Below are 27,941 nucleotides of genomic sequence, written 5' to 3'. Positions count from 1 at the left end.
GTGTTTGTTTTTAAAGGGGCAGTATTCTGCTTTTTCCAGGCACATGGCGGCCATTTTATAGCGCAAACCAGTAACTATTTTACCTTCAGGTGCTGTATATCTCAAATATGACAAAATAAATTCTACTTTATAATTTAACGCCTCTGTCTCTTTAAGAAGCCCCTGCTTTTTTTGAAACTGCACCTTCAGGAAGTCATCCCAACATGGCTGCTCTACTAACCCTTTAACAAGGTTTTTATCAGTGTTGTGCTGAGAAGTAGCTCCTATCATGAGCTCAGCAGGTGCGCAATTCCACCAGGTGTTTGCTAATTGCTGATAGCTAGTCTGAAGGAGCTCCTTCAGAAGACAAAAGCTTGGAAACTGCAACTCAGAGGAGGAGCTGTGCCCTGTAGGTGGGGCTAAGTCCACCCATGTGTTTCCAGTACTGAAGGGTTGCCATGGAGACTAAAGGATTTCTCAAACATGGGAGAGAGAATTAAAGCAACACAGGGAAATAATATAACATGACAGACAAGGGTTTTTTTTAAAGTTGACTTTACAGAATGGTGCATCTTTAAAACTCTTTTTCATCAATTTTTGCAGAAGTGGTTGTAAATCTAAAATCCTGCAGCTCATACTACAGATCACACCACGCTTACTAATCATGCAACTGAGATCTAGCTGGAACATTGTGCTGTCATTTTCACAACACAAACATGAAGTATTTTATAAAACAGTTAGTAGTTTCCTTCAGAGTCATGGTGAAGAAAATTTGAAAATCATGATTAAAACGTGATTTCCCCCAGAGGCAGCTGGAGTTGGCAGATAAGCCGGTCTTGGAGTAGGACACTCCCAAATAGACTGACTCCTTCCACAGCTTTCATCTTCCCGCTGTGCTAACATTCAATGCCACATTTCATATTTCTGTATTTACTTCATCACTGTAATTTACATCCCAGCTGTAAGGTGAGGAGGAAATTTCATAAGCAACAGAGTAGATTTATGATTTCAGCGCTTTGCTTGATTTAAATAAACTCAATACAGTTTGCCAAGTAATGTCATATCAGGTTTCTAAAATGAACTGCTTTTGCCGGGTAAGCTAACCAGAGAGGTCAGCATCAGAAACGCATCAACAGTTTTACAGAAGGACGTTAATTTGTTTCATGTTTTATTGGGTCTCTGTGACACATGTACGCAGATTTTATGAGCTATCGAAGCCATTAGGAGGACAGTTGATGCGCTTCTTGCAAACTTAGTCAAATTGTGTTAAAATATGAGCATCACAGACAATAAAATGTAATAAAATGACTCAGTTACCATCAAAATGAGTCTCAATTCACCACAAACATTTAACATAACTGCACTGATCCTAAAGAACTAAAGACATAGTAGCTTCAAAAAGGTTAAGCGCTTTACCAACATGGTATTTAGAGGATGCTAATGCTAAAACGCCGTATGAACATGGTACTTAGTGGAAGCTAACACTGCAGCGTCTATAACAAAGTAGTATTTAGTGGACGCTAATGCTAAGGCACTATATCAACTTGGAATTTAGTGGTAGCTAGCACTAAAGCACTATATTAACATGATATTTAGCAAATGCTAAAACGCCATATAAACATGCTATTTATTTGAAGCTAAAGCGAAATACCAACATGGTATTTTTGGAAGATAATGCTAAAGCACTAAAACAATATAGTATTTAGTGGATGCTAATGCTTAAGTACTATATCAACTTGAATTTAGGGGTAGCTAATGCTACGTTAATGGACTTTTCCCACATAGTATTTAGCAGTAGCTAACAGTATAGCACTCTAACAACATGGTATTTAGCAGATGCTAATGCTAAAGTACTGTATCAACTTGGAATGCAGTGGTAGCTAATGCTAAAGCTCTATATTAACACTATAATTAGCCATCACTAATGCATTATGCCAACTTGGCATTTAGCAGATGCTAATGTTAAGTTCCCACTGTGGAACAATAGAGAATGTTTCTACTGTAATCTATTTTATTCTGTCTGGGTGAAAACCCAAAACGCTCAGAGAAACTCCACCCTGATTGTCTGTAAGAGATTCAAAGCTAAGGTATGGAAGTAAATTACTGTTAATTACTGTTATTATCTGGATGTTTAAACAACAAATACAAATAAGTAAGCTTGACTAAAACAAAAATATTTTCAGCAGTTATGTTGGGTGGCTTTTCTGCCAATTTTCCACCAAGTTCTCCTCTATATGAAACATTTAACGGCTTAGAAAAACAAACCAAATCTTGTGTCACTCCCATCCTTCAACAGAACAAAGACATGTTTTAATATCTTGTTTAAATATGTTGTCAGAAACAGAGCCGGGTGGCTGATTCCTGGCTGTACTTCCGGCTGCCATCGCCACTGTACGACACGTTAATGCAGGCGAGAGCAGCTTTGTGTCTCCTTCCCTGCCCACTGCCTGTTCACCACTCAGCTCCCCATATGCCGCTCCCCTGCGCTCCTCTCATCCAGCCACTGGGAGCTTGATTAAGCCTGACTTGTCACCAAATTACACACACAAAGTTTACATGCATACCCCGGCTCTCCAGCTGTTGCAGATTTGTTACAAAGAATAAATCTTGAAGCAGTTGACTGAGCAGGTCTGGGATGTCTGCCGCCTCATTGATACGGTGAGATGGAGGAGGAGGAGAGAAAGAGAGAGAGACGGATTCAGAAACCAGGCAGAGATGACATGAGACGACTCGGCTGGGTTAGCAAACAGAAAAATAGATTTTTTCCTATGGATGCAACAGCCAATCAGATAACTTCCCTTGATTGATTCTGATCCACAATTGGTCAAATAGTGACAAGTTTTCCTACTCATTGAATGTGTTAAACTAGTCCTGTTCTGTCCATCTTAATCCGACTCCAGTCCGTTTCTCTATAAAGTCTGGTCCGGTTGGTGAGCTGCGAACGCCAACTGAACTCTGGTCTTTCTCCAAACTTCAGTCTGGGTTCGGTTGAAGTGAATTCTGGTTCAGTTCTATTGTGTATGTGAATACCAAGCGGACCAGAGAGCGCTCCAAATGCAGAAAGTGGACTATAGTGCAGGGCATTCTGCACATTGTTACCTGTATTCATACATTATTAATTACATTTCTATCGTTTATCAGATTAATACAGTCGGCATGATGGATGCCTTTGAAAGCAGTGTTCTTCAATAATTGGTGGTGGCATTAAACTAATAAATAGGATTAATATTTTGAGTGTCAATTAAAGAATAAAAAAATTCAAACATTTCTCAAGAGAATCTTTCCTTGTCTCCAGGACAGCATGTCTGCTGCAACCAGATGACCTCTGCATTTCATCTGTCTCTTAAATTAGATTTACTGAAAAAAGCAAGACTGACAGATGGATCTTTATGCAAAGATTTGTTTAAAAACCTGACATTCTCCTGAGGAAACCCACGTTTTCCTCCCAGTTTTAGCCAAATTGTTGTTCCGTTTCTCTGCTGCTCTCCTTAACCTCTATGATTTCTCTCTAACATCATCTAAATGGTTGTGGCAGTAATTGCCGTGCGGGCATCATTATCCAAGAAAGCATGAATAAGACGCAGTAATGAGCGAAAGCCCCGCAGCTCAGTCGACCATTGATCAATACCATTAAACAACGTGCACTTTGAGCCGAGCTGCGTTCGAGAGCTCAACACTCAAATGGATATTCCTCATAGCCCTAATGGCTTTGAACTGGGCCTCCATTACCATGTATAAAACGCACCTTATTAGCATAATCAAATCTCTCTCTGTGTTTTTTGCGTCAGAGATAATATGAAAAGACATGGGGTTGCTAATGTAATTAAGCGTATGCTATAATTGCTATCCCCTGATCACATGACCTCTCCTTCAAACAAAGACGAATAAACGGTCCCGTCACGGCGGCTGCCATGTTGTTGGTTCTCATATCCGGACGTAAACAACATGACTACATGAGATCAGTAATAAGAACTTAAACACAAAAATCCTGAAATCACAACGTAACTGTGAGTGTCAAAGTGAATCCCAGCAGATTTACCTTCAGAAGTGAAGCATTACAGCTAAAACGTTCACCAGAAACTGGTCTGCAAAAAGAAAGAGGCGGAAAAGGAAGGTGAGAAAAGTTTAAAGGGGCAGGCACACAATTAGGCCTGTCATGATAACAAACAATACCAGATAAACAATGATGTTGTTGTTTTGAGACAATTTTCAAGTCATGTAATGGTACCAACAGGAGATCAATCAACTTTAAATTACATTTAAATTCCAAAGAACTATTAACACTGGAACTGGAAGACACTTTAAATATCCAAAATAAATAAAACAACAAAGAAAATAAATCATGAAGTTTCTATTAACAAAACTGTCCTTCAAAAACAAAAGGGCAACTTGAGACCAAAACACCAAACTGGAGAATTTATCATCCAGTTTTTGGCAGAAAGAGAAAAACAATAAATAATGCAAATTGAAATTATTGCTTCTTGCATTAGGCCAACACATAGTTTTATAGCACAATCAACTACATTACCTTCAGCTGTTATAAAAATGCTAAATATGTTAAATATGACTTAAAAAAATGTACTTCCTGATTTAATGCCTCTGTCTTTTTAAAACCTCCTGCTCTTTCTTAAAACTCCACCTTCAGGAAGTCGTCACTGAAGGCCCAGTTTCCCTTTAATAACATTTTTAATCAGAGTTGCTCTGAGTAGTAGCTCCTTTAACGAGCTCAGGTGTGTGCTAATTGCTGGAGGCTAGTCTGAAGTAGCTGAGTGGGGGAGGAGCTGCGTCTCAAAGGCGGAGCCAGGTCCCCCCATGCGTTTCGTGCAGCTTAATGGTTGCCATGGAGACTAAAGGATTTCTCAAACATGCATGAAAGAATCAAAGCAACGCTCCGAATTTATTTTTCCTGAGGGAATAACATAAAGTCGATTTAACACGATACTGCTTCTTTAAAAGGGAACAAGTACAGAGAAAACCAGCCAACACCCTATAGATCTGATTCAGCTGGGTCTACTTCCCGGTAAAATTACAATAACAAATGCATAAATTCAACTTCTATGAACCACAAATCTGGGGAAAAAACCTTCCAGAAAACTGCAAAACACTGAATTCCTTTAAACCAAGGTTAAAATCCCACCTGGTTAGAGTTGCTTTTGAACAATAATAGATGAAACTTTGACCAACATACTTGATGTGTAACAACAGACAAACACAAAATGTAAATTGTTTTCTGTTTTTCTCAATTGTTGACTGTTTGGTGTTTTTATGATATGAAGCACTTGAACTGCCTTGTTGCTAATATATACTTTACAAATAAACTTGATTGATTGATAAATAGTCACTTAATCCATTTGTTTCCTTACAATTTGGGAGTCCTTCCCATAATTTAAGCTTGAAATTACCTCATTAATTAATGTAGGTGATACGGTTTGACTCCAGTCAACACGTTTTCTTAAATTGGTAATATATTGCTCCTATACATAGCAAGATAATTTCTTGGTATAACAGAAACCATTTTCTGCAGCAAGTTTCTTCCTGTGCATGGAAACATGGAGTCACACCACTTGCCTGCCTGCACCCTGAAGACATCCTCCCACCCCACGCCAGAACCCGCGCCATGTTTACCAATCAGGCTCCGCCATGACTCTGCGCGGCGCCTGGGAAGATATCAACACATCCAAAAATTTCCATCAATGGCGGCTCAACTCCTCCGCAGCAACTCTGTGATAGGTTAATCCCTGTATCACACTTCAGCACCAGTTCACTAAGCGGCTTAAAAGGACACATTAGAACGATGACAATGACCTGCTAATGGTGTTACATTTCTCTGAAGCATTATGAGCTATCTTTGTCACATTTATCTTATAATGAGATCTGTCAATTGCAGGGGGAGGAAGATCCCATGCTGCAGCCAAGGACGTTGATATTTCACATAATAAATAATGACCTAGAAAAGGGAGAAAACAAACCTTGATCCCTCTACCCTGATCTGTTTTCTTTGCAGGCGATAGAGCGGGCAGCCCCATGGGGGCCCTGCAGCTCAGTGTCACCATTCAGATTACTGGCTGGGTCCTCTGGGCATCGCTACAGCCCAACCTCACCATGTGTGATTGATGAGCGCTGGTTCCCACGGGCATTTTACAACATTTCCTCAAGCAATGTCCCCTGAAGAACATGTGCCATAATTCATCACGCTATTACTGTACCAAGTCCAAATAGTCACTTTGTCCCTTCTAATTTAAATGTGGTGCGCACTTCCAACCTCCTGCATCGTTTTATTGCAGAGGAAACACACAGATAACTGAATGCCACAATGAACACCTTCCTGTCCCACAGATATGTGTTGCTGTACTGGGCAACGGCAAAAACACCAAGAATGTGAACCAGTGTGGATTGTTTGGGGGTGGCGATGCTAAATCAGGGTTAACATTTTGCTTTGCAATAAAGAAATTCCTCTTCATTTAGATTAGAAAAGCATCCCGTGTTTTTGGTTAGTGTGAAACTTGATGATGAACCGGATGTTTGCAGCTGACTGAGAGGGGAAGCATGGCAGGCGGTGGCTCAGCTGCACAGCCATTAGCTCTGCTGCCCATTCCTTAGCAAGGAAAGTAGCTGTTAGGGGCACACCGGTTTCCTGAATATTGGGAGATCATGATCGGCTGATATTGTATGTGAAAATGATCTTATCTACCTCAGCAAAGGTCTAAAAATCAACCAAGTCCTCTTCTGCTCGCCCATTAGGGAGGTTTGACTGTTAGCCCCGCCCACCGGGTCACGATTCATTGAACAATAGTCGTCCCACTGTTACCAACTCAGTGACTGTCTTGCTATATTTAGCGACATTTCCAGAAAATTGCAATCAGCACAGCCCTAGTAGCTATACATGTACCGGACATGTTCCGCGCCATCTTGGTAGGCAAGCGCAGCGCAGAGCATAGCGGACCCATGGTGTTTCAATGGATTTGTAAAGGACGTACAAACTCTTTGTGTGAATAACGAGGTTCTGGTGACTGGCAGAGTCAGTACATGGAACTATAAACACACAGGCTACAGGTCCGTTTTAGCTTGTAGTAAAAAGCTACATAGCTAAGCTACTTTTGCTAATTTGGCAGTAATTACGACAGTAAATATCACTGACATTTATCTCAGTATTACAGAGAGGTGGGTAGAGAACTCAAACATTGTAATCAAGTAATAGTTGTAACATACTTACCCTGTTTACAAGTTTAATAGGGACAAGGCGTTAGCTAGTTCTAAGCTTGTGGCTTGTTTTTTGTAGGACAGAGCTAGCACATTAGCACCTAGCATACGCCACCTAGCAAGTATACGTTGTAGCACAAACAACATGGCGACGTTCGTGTTACAGTATTTTAATAAAAACTTCAGATCCTATAGTATTTCTATTTATTGTTTTAATATCTGAAATTAATATTTCTCAAATAAAGAGTCTGTTGTTGCCCTTTAGAAACTGTCGATATTTTGATATTGATGACAAATCGTGTTTCTGTTTGATTGGGAGGTAAAGTATTAAAACACCACTTGTTGTTTCAAACAGCCATAAAAATGAAAAACTATTTTCTTCAAGTCATCAGATGGATCGTTTATTGATTTATTTTAGATTTCACCAGGTGTGGCTGGTGAAATTTCATGTAAAAATATAGAAAATCCCAATCAGTTCATGAATTCTTATTTGATTATCTGCAGCTTTTAAGGATGCCAGCAAGAAGAAGTTAACAGTGAATTCATGGCACATGTAGCAGCCTGGTCTGAGCAGAAGTCTATAAACTCTTCTGCATGTAATTACCTCTGACAGGCGCTCGCTTTAATCTACACAAAGCACGTGCAAACGAGCCGTTACACACTTCCTCCATGAAAGGGGGACACGCTGCCGGGCCGCCCGCTGAGAAGGCCCTCTCTGTGCCTGACACGGACGCGGGCCGCGGAGACCCGGCTGGCGCTCGCCGCCGTCTGCTAGCCGGCTGACGGCTCGGGGGCGGCCATGTGGCGTCTGAGACCGAGGACGGGACCGGCACTCTGCTCACCAAGGCCGTCTGCGCCGCGGAGCCACAAACCTGGCAACCGGGAGACATGGCAAGGTCACCCCTCGCTCCGCCTGAAAGACCTCCACCTGCCACGCTCTGCCTGGCCGTCACGGTCCGCAGACGGGCGGGGTCAGGCTGCTGGCGCTACACGCAAAACACAACAAACTCACAGGGAAAATACAACAAACTCACTGAGAAAAGATTTCCCTCCCTCTAAAAACCAGGGTTAAAATAAGTTTTTCATTAGTTTAGGTTTATCTTGTCTAATACAGTTTTAATTTGAGGTATTGTTTAACATTTATCGTGATAAATTTATCAAGATAAGATTTTGATTCGTAGCTTTCACTATAAATTCACAATATATTGTTTTAGTGATATAAATCACGTGTCTTTATGCGTTTGTTGCCCTAAAGATCTGCATTTCAAATAATATCGTGTTAAAAGTGAATTTATCTGCCAGAGGAACTAGTACTTATTTATCAATATTAAGGAGCCATTGATTTAAAATAAGCTCATATATCTTGTTGAAAAGTTACTTCTAAGTCAGTTTTGTCGGAAACACTTTATTTAACGGGTTGTGAATAAGACTGTCATGTCATAAACATGACATAACACCTGAACTCATGAACATGAGAAAGTTGTCATGAATATTTATGACTGTTGTCATAAAGTGTCATTTGGTAAATCATGACACTTTTAATACAAAGTTGACATTATTCAAAATGTCTTGATTATGACAACTTGACATTAACCAAGAAATCATGATCTGACATAAAGTTGTTATAAAAGTATTACAGATTAAACTTTAAAAATTATGTAGCTTTATGTTATTAAAGCTAAAGTTTAATCAGACATTTTGAATAATGTCATCTTCATATTACAAGTTTCATGATTTACCAAATGACACTTTATGACAAGTCATACATATTCATGAAGACTTACTCATGTTCATGAGTTCAGGTGTTATGTCATGTTTATGACGGTGTCATGACAGTCTTATTCACGTCAAATAAAGTGTTACCGTTTTGTCTTACTTCAAGTGTACTAAGATGTTTGCACTACAAACTAAAAACAAAGAGCATTTTGTCTATAATTTAAGTATATTTTAATGCTATAAACACACAATGTAGCTCCAGTTATAATTTAACCCTATTAATTACTGTTGTTGTTAAAATCAGTTTATTTTGTCAGTTTTAGTGAACTATGATAACCTTGCTGAGAACCTATTTGAACAAAAACACGTGAAATTCATGGTAATTAGAGCAGCTCTCAGCGCTGCGTTTGCTTCCTCTCAGTTCAGCCTGGTGAAGTTGGTGATGGAGCCCATCCATAACGGGGACGGGGGCGTGATTCCCCCTGAAGGTTACTGCTTGTAAATCCCTGCATAGTTTATTCAAATGGTGCCCTAACCGTGGTCTCTGGGATTTTTCCCCTTACAGCAAGCAAAGCATGACCTTTACATTTGATGCTTGACAGTTCTTCAAATTCGCCCAACCAGAACAGATTAATGCATATTTATGTGTTGTTAGTGGAGCAGCGGATGCTCTCTATCTGCTGGAGAACAAAAGGCAGAGAGCTTTTTGCAGACAGCACACCATCCATGCACAGACATTTTAATTTTATTATTAAACATATCTTAAGATTAGCAGCCATTATCCTTATTTACTAGCATATTTGTTACAGGTCATTATTAATGGAGCAGCATGCAAATATTTACATATTAAAACAGCTCGTGGGTGTTTGTGAGCACAAATTTGTGATAAGATAAAGAGGTATAAACAAATTGTAGCTTTTGGCAAATTTATCTTACAATTTATTTACACAGGTCAAAATATCTGTATGCAGAAAATAGTCGATAATTACTTTTGATTCTAGTCAAACTAGAACTACAAGGGCGTGCCTTGGTGGCGTAGCGGTTAGCGTGACCCATATCTGGAGGCCTTGAGTCCTCGACGCGGCCGTCGCGGGTTCGACTCCGGACCCGACGATATTTGCCGCATGTCTTCCCCCCTCTCCTTCCCCTTTTCCTGTCAGCCTGCTGTCATATAAGGGACACTAGAGCCCACAAAAGACCCCTGGAGGGGTAAAAAAAAACAACTAGAACTACAAAGAAATTCAACAAGTTGGGTCAAAAACATCTGCTGCCAGTCAGTTACTAAATATGTTTTCCCACCTGATAGTCCGGTAGATTCGGTTAAATTGGGACCAGAACTTCAACATTTTTTCCATCTCCACCTACTGTGGTAACCAACCAAACCCTATGAGCAACTTGTTCCCCTCCTCGCCTGTAGGGGCGCTGTAACAAGAACCACTGAAGGAAATAACTTGGAAATCTCTGAAGACACTGAGCACAACTTCCTTCTTCACCAAATGGAAACAAAATTGAGTAGCATCAGATTTTAGCAGTTGGAGGATTTCTCTTTAGTCTTTGGCTAAAGACCACAAGCCATTCTTCTATTAGCACTAGGCTAACACGTTTGCTTTGGTGGTATTTACTCAAAACCCCCTGAACTGAAGTCCACTTCTGCATATGCATAGTCCACTTTGAATGCATATGGTGTTCCCATATGCATTAAAAGTGAACCATAGTTCACTTCAACCAGACCCAGACCGGGGCATTTAGGTGGACCAGGGTTTGCTTTTCTGGTCGATTACGCATTCACACCAAGTCAAACAAACAAGACTTTCTAAACAAACAAACCAGAGTCCAATTAAACCACACTAAACAGGGATGGTGTCAACACATCCTTACTCTGTACACAGTCCAGTGGGGTCCAACTGATCCCATGTGCGGTTTGACTACGTTTTTTTTCTGTGTGTGTGTTTCAGGAACTGACAGTCTGACGGGACAACCCCCACACCCCTATTTCCCTGCTGTCCAGCCAGGACATCTGCAGCGCTCCTCCCTAAGACTGAGTTTTACCATGCAACAGTTGCTTACATGTTCACAATAAACTAGAAAATTTCGGAAGAAATTTAGCCGGGGCCTGCCAAGGCGCGCCCGTCGGGTTTGGGCCCGGCGTTTTCACGCTACAAATTAGCATCGATGCTAAAGAACGCCGCAACGTAATCAATTGCATGCGGAGAACCACAAGAACGTTAAGTGAGGTGGACGTGCACCATTCAGTATGATTTAAAATGTTGTCAAGGCTTTTATTTTGGAAGTTTTGTTAAACTTCATTTCAAAGGGCCAAACTAATCCCATGCGTAATAGTCCTTGGGTTAAAATAGTTATATAATGCTCAAAACACAAGTAGTTGATGTAAAAATATGAAAGGCTTTTATTTTGAAATTTTCAGTATGCTTCATTTTAAAGTTCCGAACTAATACCATGTGTAACAGTGCTTTGGATGAAAAAGTCAAATAAAGCCAAAAAGAGCAATTACATGATGTAAAAATATGAAAGGCTTTTATTTTGAAATTTTTGTTAAGCTTCATTTCAAAGGGCCAAACTAATACCATGTGTAACAGTGCTTTGGATGAAAAAGACAAATAAAGGCAAAAAGAGCAATTACGTCATGTAAAAATATTCAAGACTTTTATTTTGAAATTTTCAGTATGCTTCATTTTAAAGTTCCGAACTAATACCATGTGTAACAGTGCTTTGGATGAAAAAGTCAAATAAAGCCAAAAAGAGCAATTACGTCATGTAAAAATATTCAAGGCTTTTATTTTGGAATTTTTGTTAAACTTCATTTCAAAGGGCCAAACTAATACCATGTATAACAGTCATTGGGTTAAATCAGTTATATATTGCCCAACAGAGCAAATATCTGATTTAAATATATTCAAGGCTTTTATTTTGAAATTATTTTGACTGAGGGTTCCACTATAGATAGAACTACAGTGATGCGTATTTGTAGTCCTAATCAGCAGCCAATAGCCTCTTGAGTTCCGTTGCTATGGTAAATAAGTTTCTCACCAAGTTGTGAACTGTTAGTGACAGAGCCTGAGACAGCCTAGAAAATCCTGTCGCATGACTTTCCTCTGAAGCACCGTGACAGAAAACCGTACGGTCTAGATAAATTTCGAAAACATTTTACCGGAGCAGACATGCGTATCAATGTGAGGACCGATTTTGATACCAATCGTGCGATATTTGTGGGCGTGATGCCGATTTCAGAATTATCTTGGGCTCAAAAAATCTCTCCATTTCTCACTCTAGCCGAGATCTAAAGGCCCTGGCTCTCACTCTAATTTTCGGAAAAATGAGAAACTTTGGGTCGCTTAGAGACAAATTGTGGACAAACCGTAACTGGTATCGACGAGCCGTCTTCACTTTCGAAGAGATCACAGACGTATCTACAAAATTAAATTTGAATGGCATTTCTACGTGAATTCGTGACGACACAGAAAATCCTCAAATAGGGTATTTCTAGGATTTTTCCCATTGACTTATAATGGGGTTTTTTTCGTAGTTTTTTGCGAATTATGTCGCCACGTTAAGCCCAAATCCCACCAAAAGTAATAGCTCCAATGGCGTGAATTTTCTGCACGTTTTGATACCTCATTTGTAGGTGTGCACCCAGCGGTACGAGCCGCATTAACGGTTACGGAAGAAAAATAAAGATTAAAGAGACGCTTCTCTCCGACAATAGTAATAGGTTCCTGCCATTGCTTTGCATGGCAGGCCCCAATAATAAATTCAGAAGAAACATTAAGATTTGTTGCTAAGGGAATCATCATGCTTCTAATTTTATAACTGAAGAAGCAGAACACTAAACTATTTAATTCCCCTTCTGTTCACATGGTTATTTTTAGGCAGAATATAGCAGGAAACTGTATGGTTCCTGCTATAGTGAGGCTATTTTACAGACTGGCACCTGGTTTGGGGAAAGATTGAGCCAAGCTCATGTATTTAGATTGGTCAGGTTGGAGGCTGTCATTTATCATATAGCCAGTCCTCAGATGGCTGCCTGACCAAATCAGCCGGTCGGAGTCGGGGTCAGGTGGTCTTTACGTCTGTCACCATGTATGGACGAGTGTGAATCTCTCCGGTCTGCTCTGAGGATTAAACATTCACAGCTTGATGAAGGTCCTGGCAGGCTTCTTCTCTTCTCTAAGATAACATTGGTTTTCTCGCTTGCTGCCACTCCTTAAAAAAGCCCATTGCTCAAATATTTTGCTGTCAAACCACTGCGGAAAGGGATTCATTTGAAACAGAAATTACGTTAAAAACACAGGAAACAGCATGAGGTTTTCACTGTTTGTTTGCAACTAGCATACAATTTAAAAGCTGCCATCTATTATTAGCATATTTTTGGTAAGAGGCTGTTTTAAATGCCTGTTTCTGGTTCCTTCCACTTTGGTTTTCAGCAAAGCGCTCAACTGAAATTGCTCTTTTTAAACGTTATACAATGATCTTTGTGCAGGTTTTCACTGTGGACAAAATAATTTTATTCAATAGGCCAAATCCTCTGGTATATTTGGCTCGATAACTGTAAAGGTTTCTTTAACCTGTGGTGTCCCCCAAGGTTTAGTACTTGATCCCTTGTAATTTTCTGTTAAATTTTCAGCTGATCTTATTCACCACCAAATCTAACTGGTTTTCAGGATTCTCAAAAACATATAACCAGTACAAAACACAGCTATTATTATCTACCACTCAAAAATCAATGTCCCTAAAGTACATTACACTAACACAAAAATTAATATTGAAAAACAACAGTTAATTCATCACTGCACAATGTTTATCATTGCATTTATCACTTTATAAAAGAATTAAAACACATTTTAACCATAAATTACTGTTGTATTTTCAACAAATAAAAATTTTTAAATCGTAATTTAAATTATATTAATTTTGTATGTAAATGTACTTTTTCAGTCAAATAAACAATACAGGTTTTATTCTCCCATTAGTATTTTTCAGCATCAGTGTACAAAATGGCAGGAAAATACTAGATGCGAAACTCAAAATAGTAATATACAGCTTCAAATTAAAGATTAAAACAACAAATACAATTTCAGACTACTTTCAATAAAATGGCGCTCAGAACAATTCAAATGAGCTTTTAAAACAAGCTGTATGTGGTTTTGTTTAGCTGTCAGCCATTAGCCGCCTCATATCAACGATGCCAACTCACCGAGACGCCAAAAAGTCTCAAAACTCCGGTTTTTCTGCGCTCCGATCATCCAGGCTGGAACATCATCTTCACAAAATGTTTTCAGATACATAATGTGGAGAAAAATCCACAATTCAGTCAGATTATTATAACTTTTATGCATGGCTTTTATCTGGGCTACGTCTCTCATTCTGCATCTGGTGCTACTTCGTGGGCGGAACTTAACTCTCCTCGGCCAATCACAAATCTGCATTTCCTGATGCAGCCAATAGTGGAGCAGGTGTATGAAACGGCCGCGAAGACCGGAAGTTGTTGCTGCAATTAGATTTATGTCCTGTTGCTTAGCAACAGTGATATCGCTAAACAGGCTGGTAAAAAAAACAACACAGTTTAATACTTAAAAGAAAATTTGAAAGAATGAATCTTGGGATTACTAAAATATTAACACTTATAGCCATAGAAACATGTTTTACATGTAAAAACAAAATGTTTAACAGTTATAATTGTGTATGCTGACATACACAAACTGTATGTTAGCAGCTGTATTTCCAAACTGAAGCATTTGGTCATACAGCTTCTAGATTATTAACAGAGTTTATAGAGTCATTTCAAAGTATTCATTAAATTTAAAGCAGTTTCTTTGTGTTTAAAGTAACTTTAATATTTTAGTTCCTTCATGTTTTCACTATATGTCTTAAATTTTAATCCTTTTTTGTTTTCTGTAATTTATATGTTTATAACTATAATTGTGAAATATGGCCAATAAATAAATTATTCGTTCATAAACTCAGCATATTTAGGTTTTTCTGGGTGAAATAGAGAAAAAGATGAGTGGAGACAGCATTGCTGTCAGTGCCTTCATTGGTTTATGTTTGTTGCTGAATAGATTCAAGGTTTGCTGGGTGAGGTCCAAGGAAACAAGGTGCAGCAGTCTAAACACAGACAGCCTTTCCTCTTCTGTCTTATCAAGGTCTGAGCGGAGAGACGAGAGGCTGGGATGGAATTAGAAAGTTAACCTCATCCTTGCAGATAAAAAGCCAAAAACAGAGATAATCATGGAGGAGCTGCAGCGCTAAAGCTGTACAGAGCAAACAGCGCCGTGAAAACAGGTTTCATCTAAACGTCAAATAAATCTCAATATAAGATTAAAAAATAACCTAGGTACATTGCAAAGTTCTAAATTGTTTAGTCCATTAACAGGAACATTCTTGGAAATTCGAGTTTCAAAAATTCAGGTTTTTTTCATGTAAATTTGACTTTTAAAACTCAGAAACTTCCAAGATTTTCTAGAAGATTTGAGATTTTTTTATTTTTAGCAAATGTTTGGCTTTTCAAACAAGACATTCATTTTTGTCTTCTTGAGTATTTCTTAAAATAATCTAATTTTCTGAGATTTTTCAAGCAAATTTCATTTTCTAAACTCATAAACTTCAAAGTTTACTGTTGAAAACTTGAGCTTAATCTAAATATGTAAGATTTTTTTCTAGCAGATTTTTGACTTTCCAAACTCAGATTTTCTAGAGAAACTTGAAAATATATGAAATTACTCTCAAATTTTCTGGTTTTTCTTCCAAGCTAATTTTGACTTTTCAAGTCAATTATTCTTATCTTATAACTTTAACTTATTACACTTTTATTCTGGTATTCCAAGTTTATTCTCATCATTTCAACTTTGTCATTACTGTTCCTGGTAAATGAATTTTATACTCATATCCTGATTTTATTGTTCAACTTTATTCTCATTTTGACTTTGTAATACTTTATTTTTGTATTCTGACTTTCTTGTGTTAGTAAACTTTATTATGGCAATATTACAACTTCATTCTTCCTCATAATATTTTGACTTTATTATTGTAATTTAAATGTATACATTTCTTTTCCTGGCCCTAAAACTCCATCATGGCTTATGAAAGCTTTCTTCACCTGAATGTATTAACTTGCCCTTAAAAAACTGCTGTTTTGATTTGTTGCATCTGTTAATGCCTCTTGGCATAGACTCCACTGGAAAATAAGTTTTTAACCTCGGTGGGTTTTTATCTTGATAAAAAAAATTGTTAGAACATAAAAATTTACTAGTTTGAAGCAGAAATCTGTAAGCTGCTGAATGTTTTCACATTGAAAATCAGTAAAGCACAGAGTAAAAGTTAAAGTTTAAAGAATGATTTAAAAATGAACCGATTAAATCAAAACTGTTAAATCATTGCATTTTTACAGCGGGTTTAATGGCTGCATCTCAAGTGTTTTGGTTCTCTGGCGCAGCAGAAACGTGAGTGGCCACGTGTGCAGGGAGCGCAGAAATAGCTCCATTAAAAGGTCTTGACTCACCTTGTTTTAAGCACAAGGTCTAATTGCCAGCCTCTTTTCCAGAAGGCCGGCGCAGCAGCTGGCAGCGTCTACAGGGAGAGCCACTAACGACATAAAATATAAGGGAAGGAGGCGATAAGACGCTGGCGGACGGAGAGGAAAACAGCGCAGGACTCAGAATGCCCTCTGTGGCTCCTCACCACACGCTGGACTGATAAATGGTGCGATTATTCTTGCTTAAGTTGGACCCGCCTTCAGAGCCTCGCAACATCTGAGCAGATAATACTCAGTATGTGCCAACCAGTTGTTCGGTAATTTAAATTAGTGACATTCGGTCCCTGCTCGATTCTTCAGAGACCAATTTATGCAGGATATCAGAAGAAGCAAAAGTGACCAGAAGTGGGTTCATTTTCCTCTGATGTTGCAGCTTTTTTATTAAAGGTTGCCAGCTGCAGAGGGATTTATTAAGCGCACAGCAAACAAGAGTCATTAGTACTGAGTTCATTTTATTAAGGCTCAGACATGAAAAATAAAACTAAACCCTAATGCATTGATAAAAAGTTTTTTAAAAAAGGAGAAAATTCCAGCCCAGAAAAAAAATCATAAATGTTGAGAGATCTTCTAGAAAAAAAACGTAGAAATTTCTGTCTTTAGTTTCTTCCTGAAACAACTTCTTCAGGAATTCATCACGACACACAAATCTGAGGAAAAAAATAAAAGTAAACATTTTTTAGATTTCCAAGTTTTTTTCTAGTAAATATCTGAGCTTAATATAACATTTGCAAGAAAACAACTCGGAAATTTTGAGGTTATCTCAATTTTATAGGAAAAAAAAAAATTTTCAAAAGTAGAAAACTTTTGAAAATGAGTAATAAGTTTCTGCCAAAATGTTATTTCTTTAATTTTCAAGGTTTTTTCTAATTACTCTCAAAAGAGTTTGAAAAGTTAATTTGTGAGAAAAACTAAGAAAATTTTAAACCAATCTTAAAATTTCAGAGTTTTGAGAAATGTTCTAGATCTTTTGGAATTTTCGACTTTTCAAACATATCATAAGTATATATATATATTTTTTTAGGAAACTCCACTTTCAGGAAGTCCTCCCAACATGGCTGCTCTATTAACACTAACAACATTTTTACCAGCGTTTCACTGAGCAGTAGCTCCTGTAATGAACAGAGCAGTCCCACCAGGTTTTTGCTAATTGCTGCTGGCTAGTCTGAAGGAGCTGCTCTGTGAGGCTGCAGCTCCGAGGCAGAACTTTGTCCTCGAAGGCGGAGCTAGATCCACCCAGGCGTTTTGCAGCTGAATGGTTCCCATGCAGATTGAAGGATTTCTCAAACATGCATGAAAATATCAAAGCAGCTCTCCATAAATCACAAAAGTCAATTTGACATAACACTGCCCCCTTAACAGAGTGAATACTTCTGCACCTTCATCCACTCAGCTTCCCAAAGCAGCAAAGCTGCGAGGAGTTTCTCCATCTGCGTTTCAGTTTCTGCAGCCATATAAATGAGCCGAGCGCAGAGCAATTTTATTCCAGCTCTTTAATCTAACGTCTGTCATATTGCAGATGGGCCGAGGAAACGCTGCTAATAAAACAGCACATCTTTTAAACCTGAGTTAGAGGTGTAACTGTAGAACTGCTGAGGCTACGTCCAGCTGGCCTTGTAAAAGTCACGGGCTCCGGTGAGGGCCAGAACAACGCCATTTGTCTTTACGTCAGCAGATTCAATAATTAATGGGCCGTATCCTATCACAGCTCCCGTTTACCCCCGCTAAGGCTCAGATCTCAGGAGCAGGACGTTCAGTTTTACCTCAGAACGTTTAATTCCTCTTCATTACGCCATGTCTGGTTGCATCTACACGGTTATTTACTTACTTTGACATGCAAACGTTCTGCTGTGGGCCTGCAGTGATGCTAATAACGCAAGGAAACAATCCAGTGACATTAGAATCTGATCAGAATAATTCATGAGATAAACATTTGGTGCATTTTTACCTGTGATGCTGAGAGACTTTATTAAAGCAAATAAACAATGAGGATCAATATGTTTGTGCATTTTGTACGATGGCGTATTAGGGCAACTGAAGGTAGAATAAGACGCTACATTTCCACAAAAAAAAAAAGAAATCCTTAATTTAATACAAAATCTTTTTTGAAAGTCAAAAATTTTCAACTTTTCACACTCAATTTTTTATGTCTGTTTCTGAGAAAATTTCTGACGTTTAAAAAGTTGAATTTTTCTAGCACATATCTAAGAAAATTTTTGAGACAACCTTAAAATTTCAGATTTTTTTGGAGGGAAATTTACTCCCTTTTTTAAATCTTCACTAGTTCTGCTACGCCATTATAGTTTTACCTGTGGATTTGATAAAAGTAGCACGAAAAGGTTTGTCAGAGAACTTAAATCTATATTACTATATTTTATGTGACAGACTAACAAAATAAAACACAAGACTGTGAAGTGGAAGAATTACACCATCTTTACATTTCTGAAAAGTGTGCTGTGTATTTGTGTTAATCTTGACTCTGATACCCATAAAGAAAACCTAGTGAAATCAGTTTGATGATTAAAATTACATTTGCTCCATTTCCAACCAAACCTGTTCCTCTCCTCACCTGTGGAGGCGCTGCAACAAAAACCACAAAACACCTCTGAACGTCTTCAGAGGTGTTTCACTGAGCGCAACTTTTCTTCATGAAATGGAAACAACAATGTTTAGGTGTCAGATTGTAGGGGTTAGATGCTAAGAACCAGGAGTCATTTCTCCTGCTAGCGCTAGGCTAGCACATTTGTTGGTTGTATTTACCCAGAATGCCTTGCGTTGTAGTCCAATTCCTGCTTTTGGAGCAGTCTCTGGTCCGCTTAGCATTAGCATACGCATTCGAACCGAACCAGAGTTCACTTAAACCGAACCAAGAATATGACTTTATTCTCATTTTTATTTTCTTTCCTAGTCTGGCCCTAATTCTCCGTCGTATCTCCTGAACCGTCTGACCTCAGAGTTCAGTAGAGGGGGGAATCAATGAGCACGATCACTCAGTGTGAAAATGTCAGCCTCCCCACCCTCACTTTCTTTATTGATGCTGACATTCAGCCTGATTCCAGAGCGGGGGATGCTACAGTACATCACACAGAACGGACACCACTGCAGGCTGAAAAATGAACATACAAACCTTAATTTATCTCATCTACTGTTATATCTTTAAGTGCATTAGAGACCCAAACATTTAAGCATTGCATCTGTGTCCCAGCTGCTAAAAGATGATATTTTAGGATTTTCCTCCCCCCACACTTTCCCTTTCCTCTATCCCTGCTCATCGCCCCTGTAACCATCACGCCTTCCCCCAGGTGGCTTTGGGGCCGGCCTGTCTGAAATGTGATAGGCATAATCCCATTTAGTCTAATTGCATCTGCGGGAGAGTGTCCCATCGTGTGCCTACCGAACCCCTCAGAAGACATTAGGCAGACATTTCCACACAGAAGCATCCTGCAGACACATGCACAGGCATGCATGCACGAGCCGGACACTTCTACCGCATCTTTCTATGCTGTTCCTGACATGTAGAGGTGACCTATTATGCTTCTTTAACATGTTCGGATCCCTCTCCGGTCTATACAAAACATCTGCACAAAATCATTCTTAGGTAAAATGTTAGTCTGCTCCTTTCAGGATGAGCTGTTTTAGGGCGTTCTGTCACTTTAAATCAAAATACGCTGCAGCCAACTCAACATTTAGACTTGCATGTGACAATGGCTTCCAATAGATGCAAATTTATACAACCGTACATCTTTGAAAAGAATAAATGGAGCTTCCTGCACAACCAACAAGAATGCAGCAAGTGGTGGCAGGAAAGCACAAAACCAGCTGACCAAACCTGCTGGTGCTCAGCTTGGGTTGCTAGGTAACGGATGAAATTCTGCTTGGGTTGCTAGGTAACGGCTGGGGTCACTAGGTGAAGACCGGCGCCTGTTAATTTGTGTCGTTACATTGGTAAGGCTTTTGAAACTGGTCATTATCGGTGAATAAATGTGAGCGAAGAGCAAATGGGTTCCGGCTTAACGCACTTTCAGTGGTCAAAACGGCTGGAAAAATGCTACGTTCACCATCAGTATAGGTCTGAATCTGCGTTAGAGTGGGAATTCAGACAAACACGGCAGGAGTCAGTGAATGGCCCAATGGAAACAAACGGGTTGTAATTTGAATGTGTTTCCACCTTTAAAGCAGATTTTGTGGAGGGGTGTAGTTTGGTGATGCTGTGTTTTCACTGAGGCTAATGAGAGAGGAGGAGGAGGAGGATGAAGAAAACACAAAACAGTAGACGACATTGTTCTTGGTAAATCCGTTATAGAAAACTTGGAGCCCCTCATGAAGAGCCTGATATTCTGAAAAGTTGTTGACATACGAGGTGTGGGATAAAAGATCTTTAAAATTCAAGAATTGAAAATCCAAATAATTAGAGGCTGTAAAGCAAGATGGCCGGCTGAATATGGAACCCCAAAGGATTGGTGGAAAGAAATCCAAACTTTTCAAAAATTAAATCTTCAAAAAACATCAAACCGCAGTGCTTGTAGCCACTTCAGCAGCCAATATCATCCGTTTATGGGTCTGCAAAACTAGACCATGAATCTGTCAATTTATACAATTATGCATCTGACACACCCAATATTTTCCTGCTTTTGCAAATAAAACAAATCATCCTGCAGCTCAGAGAGGAGATGTAATCTTGTTTTGCTCTCTAGATTGAAGGATAATCTTGTTAACAAACAGCTGCTTCCATAAAACGAACCACAAAAAGTTGGGCGTTAAAGAGCAGAAACATCAGAAACCTGAATCTGATTAACCACATCTCTACGTTGTGAAGAGAATAATGTTGCTTCTGCTTTCTGTCGTGAAAATGTTGCACAGCAGCAGCGACATATTGAGCTGTAGCTGTGCACAGATCAATCTGCAGCACAAAGGAAATCAATACGGCGGAACCGAGTTAGTCCGTTGAGCCGAGTGCAGATCATTAGATTTGGATGTGGGAGAGGAGAACCATTCCAGTAAATGGAAATAAAAGCATTTCCTGTGCTGGAATCTAGCTTTAGCGCACAAGTGTAATAATTGTGCTCAGAAATGATTGTCACAAACATTGTTTCTAGAGATGGAGGTAATCAGAATAATGACTACTTCACTGTTTTGGTGTTTTCCATTAACTGGTGCAGCCATGCCTGTGGGGAAAAAAATCCAGTGACTCATTATCTCTGAAATGAAACTATTATCTTGAAAATAATAAATAAACCGGTTCTGCATAATGTGATATTACACATACAGAGTGGCGTTCAGCGAATCCGTCTGAAAGGAAAAACACCCATATGGCCACATTGTTTTGGAAATAAGGAAGCACGGATGCTCAGTCACCTGTTATTCTTAAGTATGGATGAAATTGCAGTGATGGTTTTCAAATAAGACAGCTTGAGTTTACCTCTGCTGGATAAAAATAGCCACTACACTGCCGGATCTCCAGCTGTTCCTTTATCCCCCGCTCAATCCAGTCATTAAAACTTTCACATCTTTTCAAACATTTGTTGAAAAAGCTGCCAAATCACAGGGAAATGTCTAAGCAGCAGGCACAATTCACAATATAAAAAACGTACAGAGCTGGAGCTAAGTGAGAATAGCTGCTGGGGGAAGAGGAAAAGTTGAAAGTAGCCATCTGACTCTCTGTACTGCTGTTTAGTTTGGAAAACAAGTTTTTGTTTGTGAAAACTTTTACTTCTCTGCCTTATTTATTTAAATGGATGAAAGACTAGCTGAACTTGTTGCTATAAATATTTTGTAATTTTCCTATTACAAGTTGTTTGCGATATGTAAAAACTCAATTGTACATCTTTCTTATATGTTTTATGCATTTTTTACAAATAAAAAAAGAAGTCAGGGTCATGGAAGCTGGATTGAGGCTTCCATGTTTTTATCAAAGTTAGAAAGTTTTTATCAGCCGTTGGAAACAAAACATCTGTTGGAAACAAGCTAACCTGACTGGTTTGTCATTTACCGTTTATTAGCTAGAGCTAACCCAGTTAGCTAGAGCTAACTCAGCTAGCTCTAGTAATAAAGCAAAATCTGTTCTCAAAATGCATTGCAGTGTAAATATGACAACATCATGTGACAATAATTTATTTGAATTGATGAAAACTATAGTACAGTATTTTTTACATTTGAAATAGATGTTTGTCAGATAAAGTCTATAGTCGGTTTTTAGTCACGTGATTTTGGTTTCAGATGGAGGGCAGGAAGTAAAATGTCAATGAATGTAGCACTTTAAATCCAGATTCAATGAACTAAAACATGTTGGACATTACTCAGAGTTCAAAAGACACTAAAGATTTCCACAGACCAAATAAATGCACAAAATAAAATTTCGAAAATAAATATGCTTAATGCAAACATTGCAATTTTGTTAAAGCTTTTGCGCTAGGATGAGGTGGGTTTTCGGCCGGATCAAAATTAATGTATTTCGTAAAACTGCAATGGAAGCGACAACTGGATGTTACTGCTGGCAGAAACAACAAAGAAGACAACAGGAAGTGGCAGGAGGATGCCGCAGTTTGTTTTTTAATGACGTGAACAAACTTTTTCACGTGTGATTTTAATTGCAATTTTTATTTAATAGAAACACAGCAATTGCAAAATTGTGTTTTTCAACATTAGCAGAATATTGACAAAGCTTTGTGCACATTTGTAATGGAAACACAGTTACTAGCATTAGCAGACGATGCTCCTCCCAACCGCAGATGTAGATTTAAAATCCACATCTTGCAGCATTCTGCTGTCCTTTTACACGTTTCACATTTATGAACAGCAACCTTTGTCGGTCGGTGGAAAGGTTTTTCCTTTTCTTCATTAGAACGACTGGAGAAGACAAGCTGCACAAAACATCTGTATCACATGCTCATCTACGTGACGCCACAACTAGTCTGGGATCCCTTCAAATATTTCAGGTTATCAAACCACCACCATGTTTGACGGTCAGTATCATGTTCTGTTAGTTTTACAACAAACATGACAATCTTAAAAATAACTTTGTAAAGTCATTTCTCATCTGTTTTTAAATCATTTCAAAATGTTTGAAACTGACTACACATAGTCAGTTTGTCTGACTATGTGTAGTCAGACAAACTCTACTGCTGTGATTTTTTAATTCTATCAGCAACTAAATACTTTGACTTAAAAATGTGAGTAATCATATTTAATTCATTGTTTAATGAGGTTTAATAACTCATTGCCACCAAGGGTGACAAGTTTTTAGGTATTTGGCATTTAATTTTCCACTCAGATTGTTTAGCTTTGCTTCTGTTACCCAGTAAGAAAAATCATCATTTGATTTGTTGAAGTGTCTTCGAGTTTAAGCCGCAACTAAATTATTTTAGAAATAGATTATTCTGCCGATTTGACAATTATTCAGATAGAGATAAATGACATTTTACAGCTTTTTCATTTAACCATTAAGCCGTTTTATACAATATTAGAAATACATTAAAATATGGATATAAAGATAATCCAATTCCCTTTTAAATAGAAAATATAGGGCAGTAACATGACATTTCTTCAGTGAATTTGAACCACTATGCCAAGGAGCGGTTCAAGGAGTTTTAAAACATATTCACATGGCAAAATGTACATATTTTATGTACAGATTGGGTTTAATTACTGCTCTACATATGTTGTTTTTTCAGCAAATGGTCATTTTTTGAATCTCTACATTCCTGTTAATTACTAAATTAGTTGACGATTAATCGATTAATCGTTTCAGCCCTATTTGGGCAATTTTTGCTGTTAAAACTTGTTTGACTCTGACAGGACAGCTAATCATTAGCAAAAATCATCAATCACAACATTCGCTTCCAGATGTTTGAGCATAAAGTCTACGCACCGAGCGAGCAAATCCACCTGCAAGCCGGTCCTCCAAGACCTTCAATCAAGGTGTGTGAGGTTGAAAACTTGATTACTTTCAAGTTAAACCAATTTCCAGCAGAATTGAATTCTTGTTCTCTGTTGCAGGTGAGCACCCTGCGGACGTCTGCGTCTTCCCAAAGAAATAAAGCACCTATAAACAGCAGCCTTTAAGGGAGGGGGAATGTAGAGCCAAAATGCAATTAATATGCAAATTTTAGGGGGAGACTTAATGGGGAGCCTTAACAAACACCCGTGTGTTGCGAGATAAGGCTGTTTTCAGGTTGTTTTCTTCTAACCTCTGCTTGTCCAAAGTCAACGCCTTGGGGAGCTGAAAGTCTCAGAAGCTCCTCATAATGGATTTTTGTTCTAGGAAGCGGGTTGAGGTTGTGTTTTTAGCATTCATTCTGCTAAAACAGCAACTAACTTCAGATCACTTTTCATTTTCATCCTATTCTCACTTTTTCATCAAGTTTTCTCTGAATCCCGTTTAAAACATGTCAAACTTGAGGTCCGGGGGCCAAATCTGGCCCGCCATAGCTTCTTATATGGGACACATTAATCGAAACTTTGAGATAACAGTTGTTTGCTTAAATATTATTTTATTAATCAACTAAAAGGAGTTTTTAATCTGTCTACCACAATATTACATCAGCTCCTTTAGTTTTCTATCCCAGCATTTTTTAGCGCTAATAAAAATTTGACTATAACTATTTTCTAATATTTCGACTATATTCTTGTGTGACTAATCTCATAATACTATCACTTTATTCTTGTAATTTTTTTAGTATGGTTCTAATACGCCATCAGACACAAATATTTAATAATATTTTAACAGCTTGTTAATGGGGTTGATTAGCACTATCTGGCACAACTGGCCCTTTAAGAGCATTTCTAATCTTGAAACAAGTGAAAAAGAGTTTGACCTCCTGTTAGACTCTGGAGCAGGAATGGAGGGGAAGATGGAGCGAATACATATCCTCAGGCAAGAAGAGAGAGTCTGCATTCAGGTCGGATTCAGTGTGATCGCGGTTCGATGAGGAGCGACAAACAGGAGGAGAGAAGATCTTCGGGAAGAAACGAGGAAGACAGACCGGTTTTGGAGAGGGCCAAAGCAACTCCGTCTGATGGATTCAAATCCCCCGAGTCTCCGTCTCCTCCATCCCCACCCTAATGATTCATCCTCCACCTCCAGGCCTCCGCGCCGTGATTCACACCCAGCTGAGTTATTGCTGCGGCCGCCAGCGGAGCTCCATCACTCTCCCTCCATCTTGGGTTTTCATCTAACGAGTATATGAGCTGCGACCAGCGCCTGATTGCACTGAAGTGCCCAGCTCAGCAGTTTTTATGAGGCTGTACGCTCTTATTCACACGCTGCTATAGCTTTGATGGTCACTTTTCCAGAAAGAGTTTAGCATTCTTTAAAAGCTGCAGCGTTTACAACTGATGGTGCAGAGACGATGCAGAGGAGGGACGCTATAAACGTCGATTAGATGAATGTGGCGTATCTAATAAACAAGAAGCCATTGGTATTCCTTTAACAGCATGGAGACGATGGAGTCCGAACACGACGGTTCAGGTCAGCAAAGAACAATCACAAAGATAAAGATGGAATCTGACTCAATGTTCAGCGATCGATTCAGTTTGCAGAACTGTGACATTTCAAGGAAACATCCTCAGCACAATCCAATTTTTTTTTTGCCTAAATCTGACTTTTTTCGCCACCCATTTCATACGTTCTCACCTAAATAAAAACCTGATCTATTTCACTTACATATGTGGAACTAAATCACTCCCAAGTTTTACGTCGCTGCAATGAGTCATGAGTCATAATTCTGCACCAGAAGAAGTCAGAAAAGGTAAATCTGGACGCAAACAATGGCAGAAAATGATAATTACAAAATTACAAAAGCAGTTTGTGTCAGTGAATGCATCACATCGCACACAAGACCCCAAAAAGATTATTGCATACCATCATTAGCATTGGTTTTAGCTGCCAAGTTGTCAACATAACACACCAACTCCTAAATGTATGCATTATATACTGTATATATATATATATATATATATATATATATATTGGGACACAATCCTTTGCTAGTAATTGTCAACATTATGGCAACTAGACAAGGTCAGGAAAAAAATTTTATACATAAAAGGAAAGGAGAGTGAAGTAGCTCAGTTAAGCTAGTTTGACTAACAATCTCCACATGTAGATATGCTGCAGAATTCAGTGCCTTTCAGTTCAATAAAAAAAAATGGAGACCTTCAAACCAACTCTTGACAGATCATCAGTAGAGCAGGTGTTTAAATCAGCTAAGCTACCACAACGATAGCTAATTTATGTAACATACGTACATTTTTTTATTTCATATTTGTTAAAACTGTCACTGTACTGTGACAGTACAGTATGCGATACATAAGATATGAAAAAATAAAAACACAAGTTCATCTGCCTTCTTTCAGCGTTAATTAGAAACAACCAATCACAGCCAGAAGGCGGGTCTTAGTGCTGTTAATCATGGTCATGTGGGTACTTTTAGTACCTCAAAAAATTATTTATTCACCAGCTTCATACGTAAATTATGTTCAGTTAGAATTGTGTAAAACTTAGGCCTTTTTCAGTAAGTAAAAAATCTATTAATGACAAATTAAAACCAGCTCTAATTTTTATTTGCATAATTTATTGTTTATTCTCTTTTCTCTCTCCATTTCTACCAGAAACTGGGCGACTAAAGTCTTCAGTCTGGTGTTTTGGTCTTTTTTTAAGGACAACTTTGCTTACAGAGACTTCATAATTAATTTTATTTGTTGTTTTGTTTGGATATTTTAAATGTCTTCCAGTTTTAATGTTAAATGTCCATTAGATTTTAAAGTGTATTACTATTTTATTACGGGGAAATGGTCTCAAAACAACATTATCATTCATCGCAATAACTTCCAGGACAATTTATCGTCCAGGCCGACTAAAGCTGCATACAAATAAAGGGTTTTGTATGCAACTATTTAATTCAGTCCCACAGACCCCCTCCTCCGGTTGCACACCCGTGCAGAGGGGATAATCTGGCATGCACTGGCGTCATGATTAAAGTGTACTCCACTCACCTGCCCAAGTTCAATCAAGGCCTGCACTGATTGCAGCAGCTTGCAGAAGACAAATACAGAGTTGGGGGAGGCTAGAGGAGCGGAGGGTCCGTATCTGGTGAGGTGACACTGCGCTGGAGCCTTCGCCCCAGGGAGGATCCATCCTCTCCACTCCGGCCAGACGGGGTGAATCAATCATCTGCAAAGATGTCAGCATCTGCCCAAGCAATTTCAGATTGGAATAAATGGCAGATGGGGATGTTGTTCCCTCTGTTTAATCAGTTCCACCAAATGTGGTTTTATCTCTTATAAAATGAAACCATCTGTAGCACGTAGGTGTAAGGATCAAGTGAGGGAGGACGCAGGGAGACGAGAGATGTGCGTTGGAGTGTGTGCGTGCTTTTTTAAATGTTTGTGTGGTGATGGAGAGGGAGAAACTGAACGCTGTGAAACAGAAGCAGAAGAGAAGCACTTATCCATTACAAAGAGAGAAAATGTAATCTTACTGCAAGCTCACACCTCCAGTCTA

At 38.7% G+C, this 27,941-nt stretch overlaps 1 protein-coding gene across 2 annotated transcripts in view; it reads right to left on the bottom strand.

The window, feature by feature from the left end:
• The window catches only part of LOC111612245, an 85,894-nt gene extending 58,209 nt beyond the window's left edge, over window positions 1-27,685 (bottom strand). Inside the window, exons 1-2 of one of the 2 annotated variants that reach the window (XM_023352768.1) lie at window positions 27,434-27,685; window positions 4,019-4,064 (exon numbers count right to left, since the gene is read on the bottom strand). The gene's annotated coding sequence lies outside the window, so the exon portion shown is untranslated. The remainder of the gene's footprint in view (window positions 1-4,018; window positions 4,065-27,433) is intronic. The other variant, XM_023352769.1, reaches the window with a different exon arrangement.
• Window positions 27,686-27,941: the final 256 nt, after the last annotated feature.

This window comes from Xiphophorus maculatus, chromosome 19, assembly GCF_002775205.1.
Source record: "Xiphophorus maculatus strain JP 163 A chromosome 19, X_maculatus-5.0-male, whole genome shotgun sequence".
In the NCBI taxonomy this organism is placed as follows: domain Eukaryota; kingdom Metazoa; phylum Chordata; class Actinopteri; order Cyprinodontiformes; family Poeciliidae; genus Xiphophorus; species Xiphophorus maculatus.
This window is presented reverse-complemented; position numbering and strand designations above follow the sequence as displayed.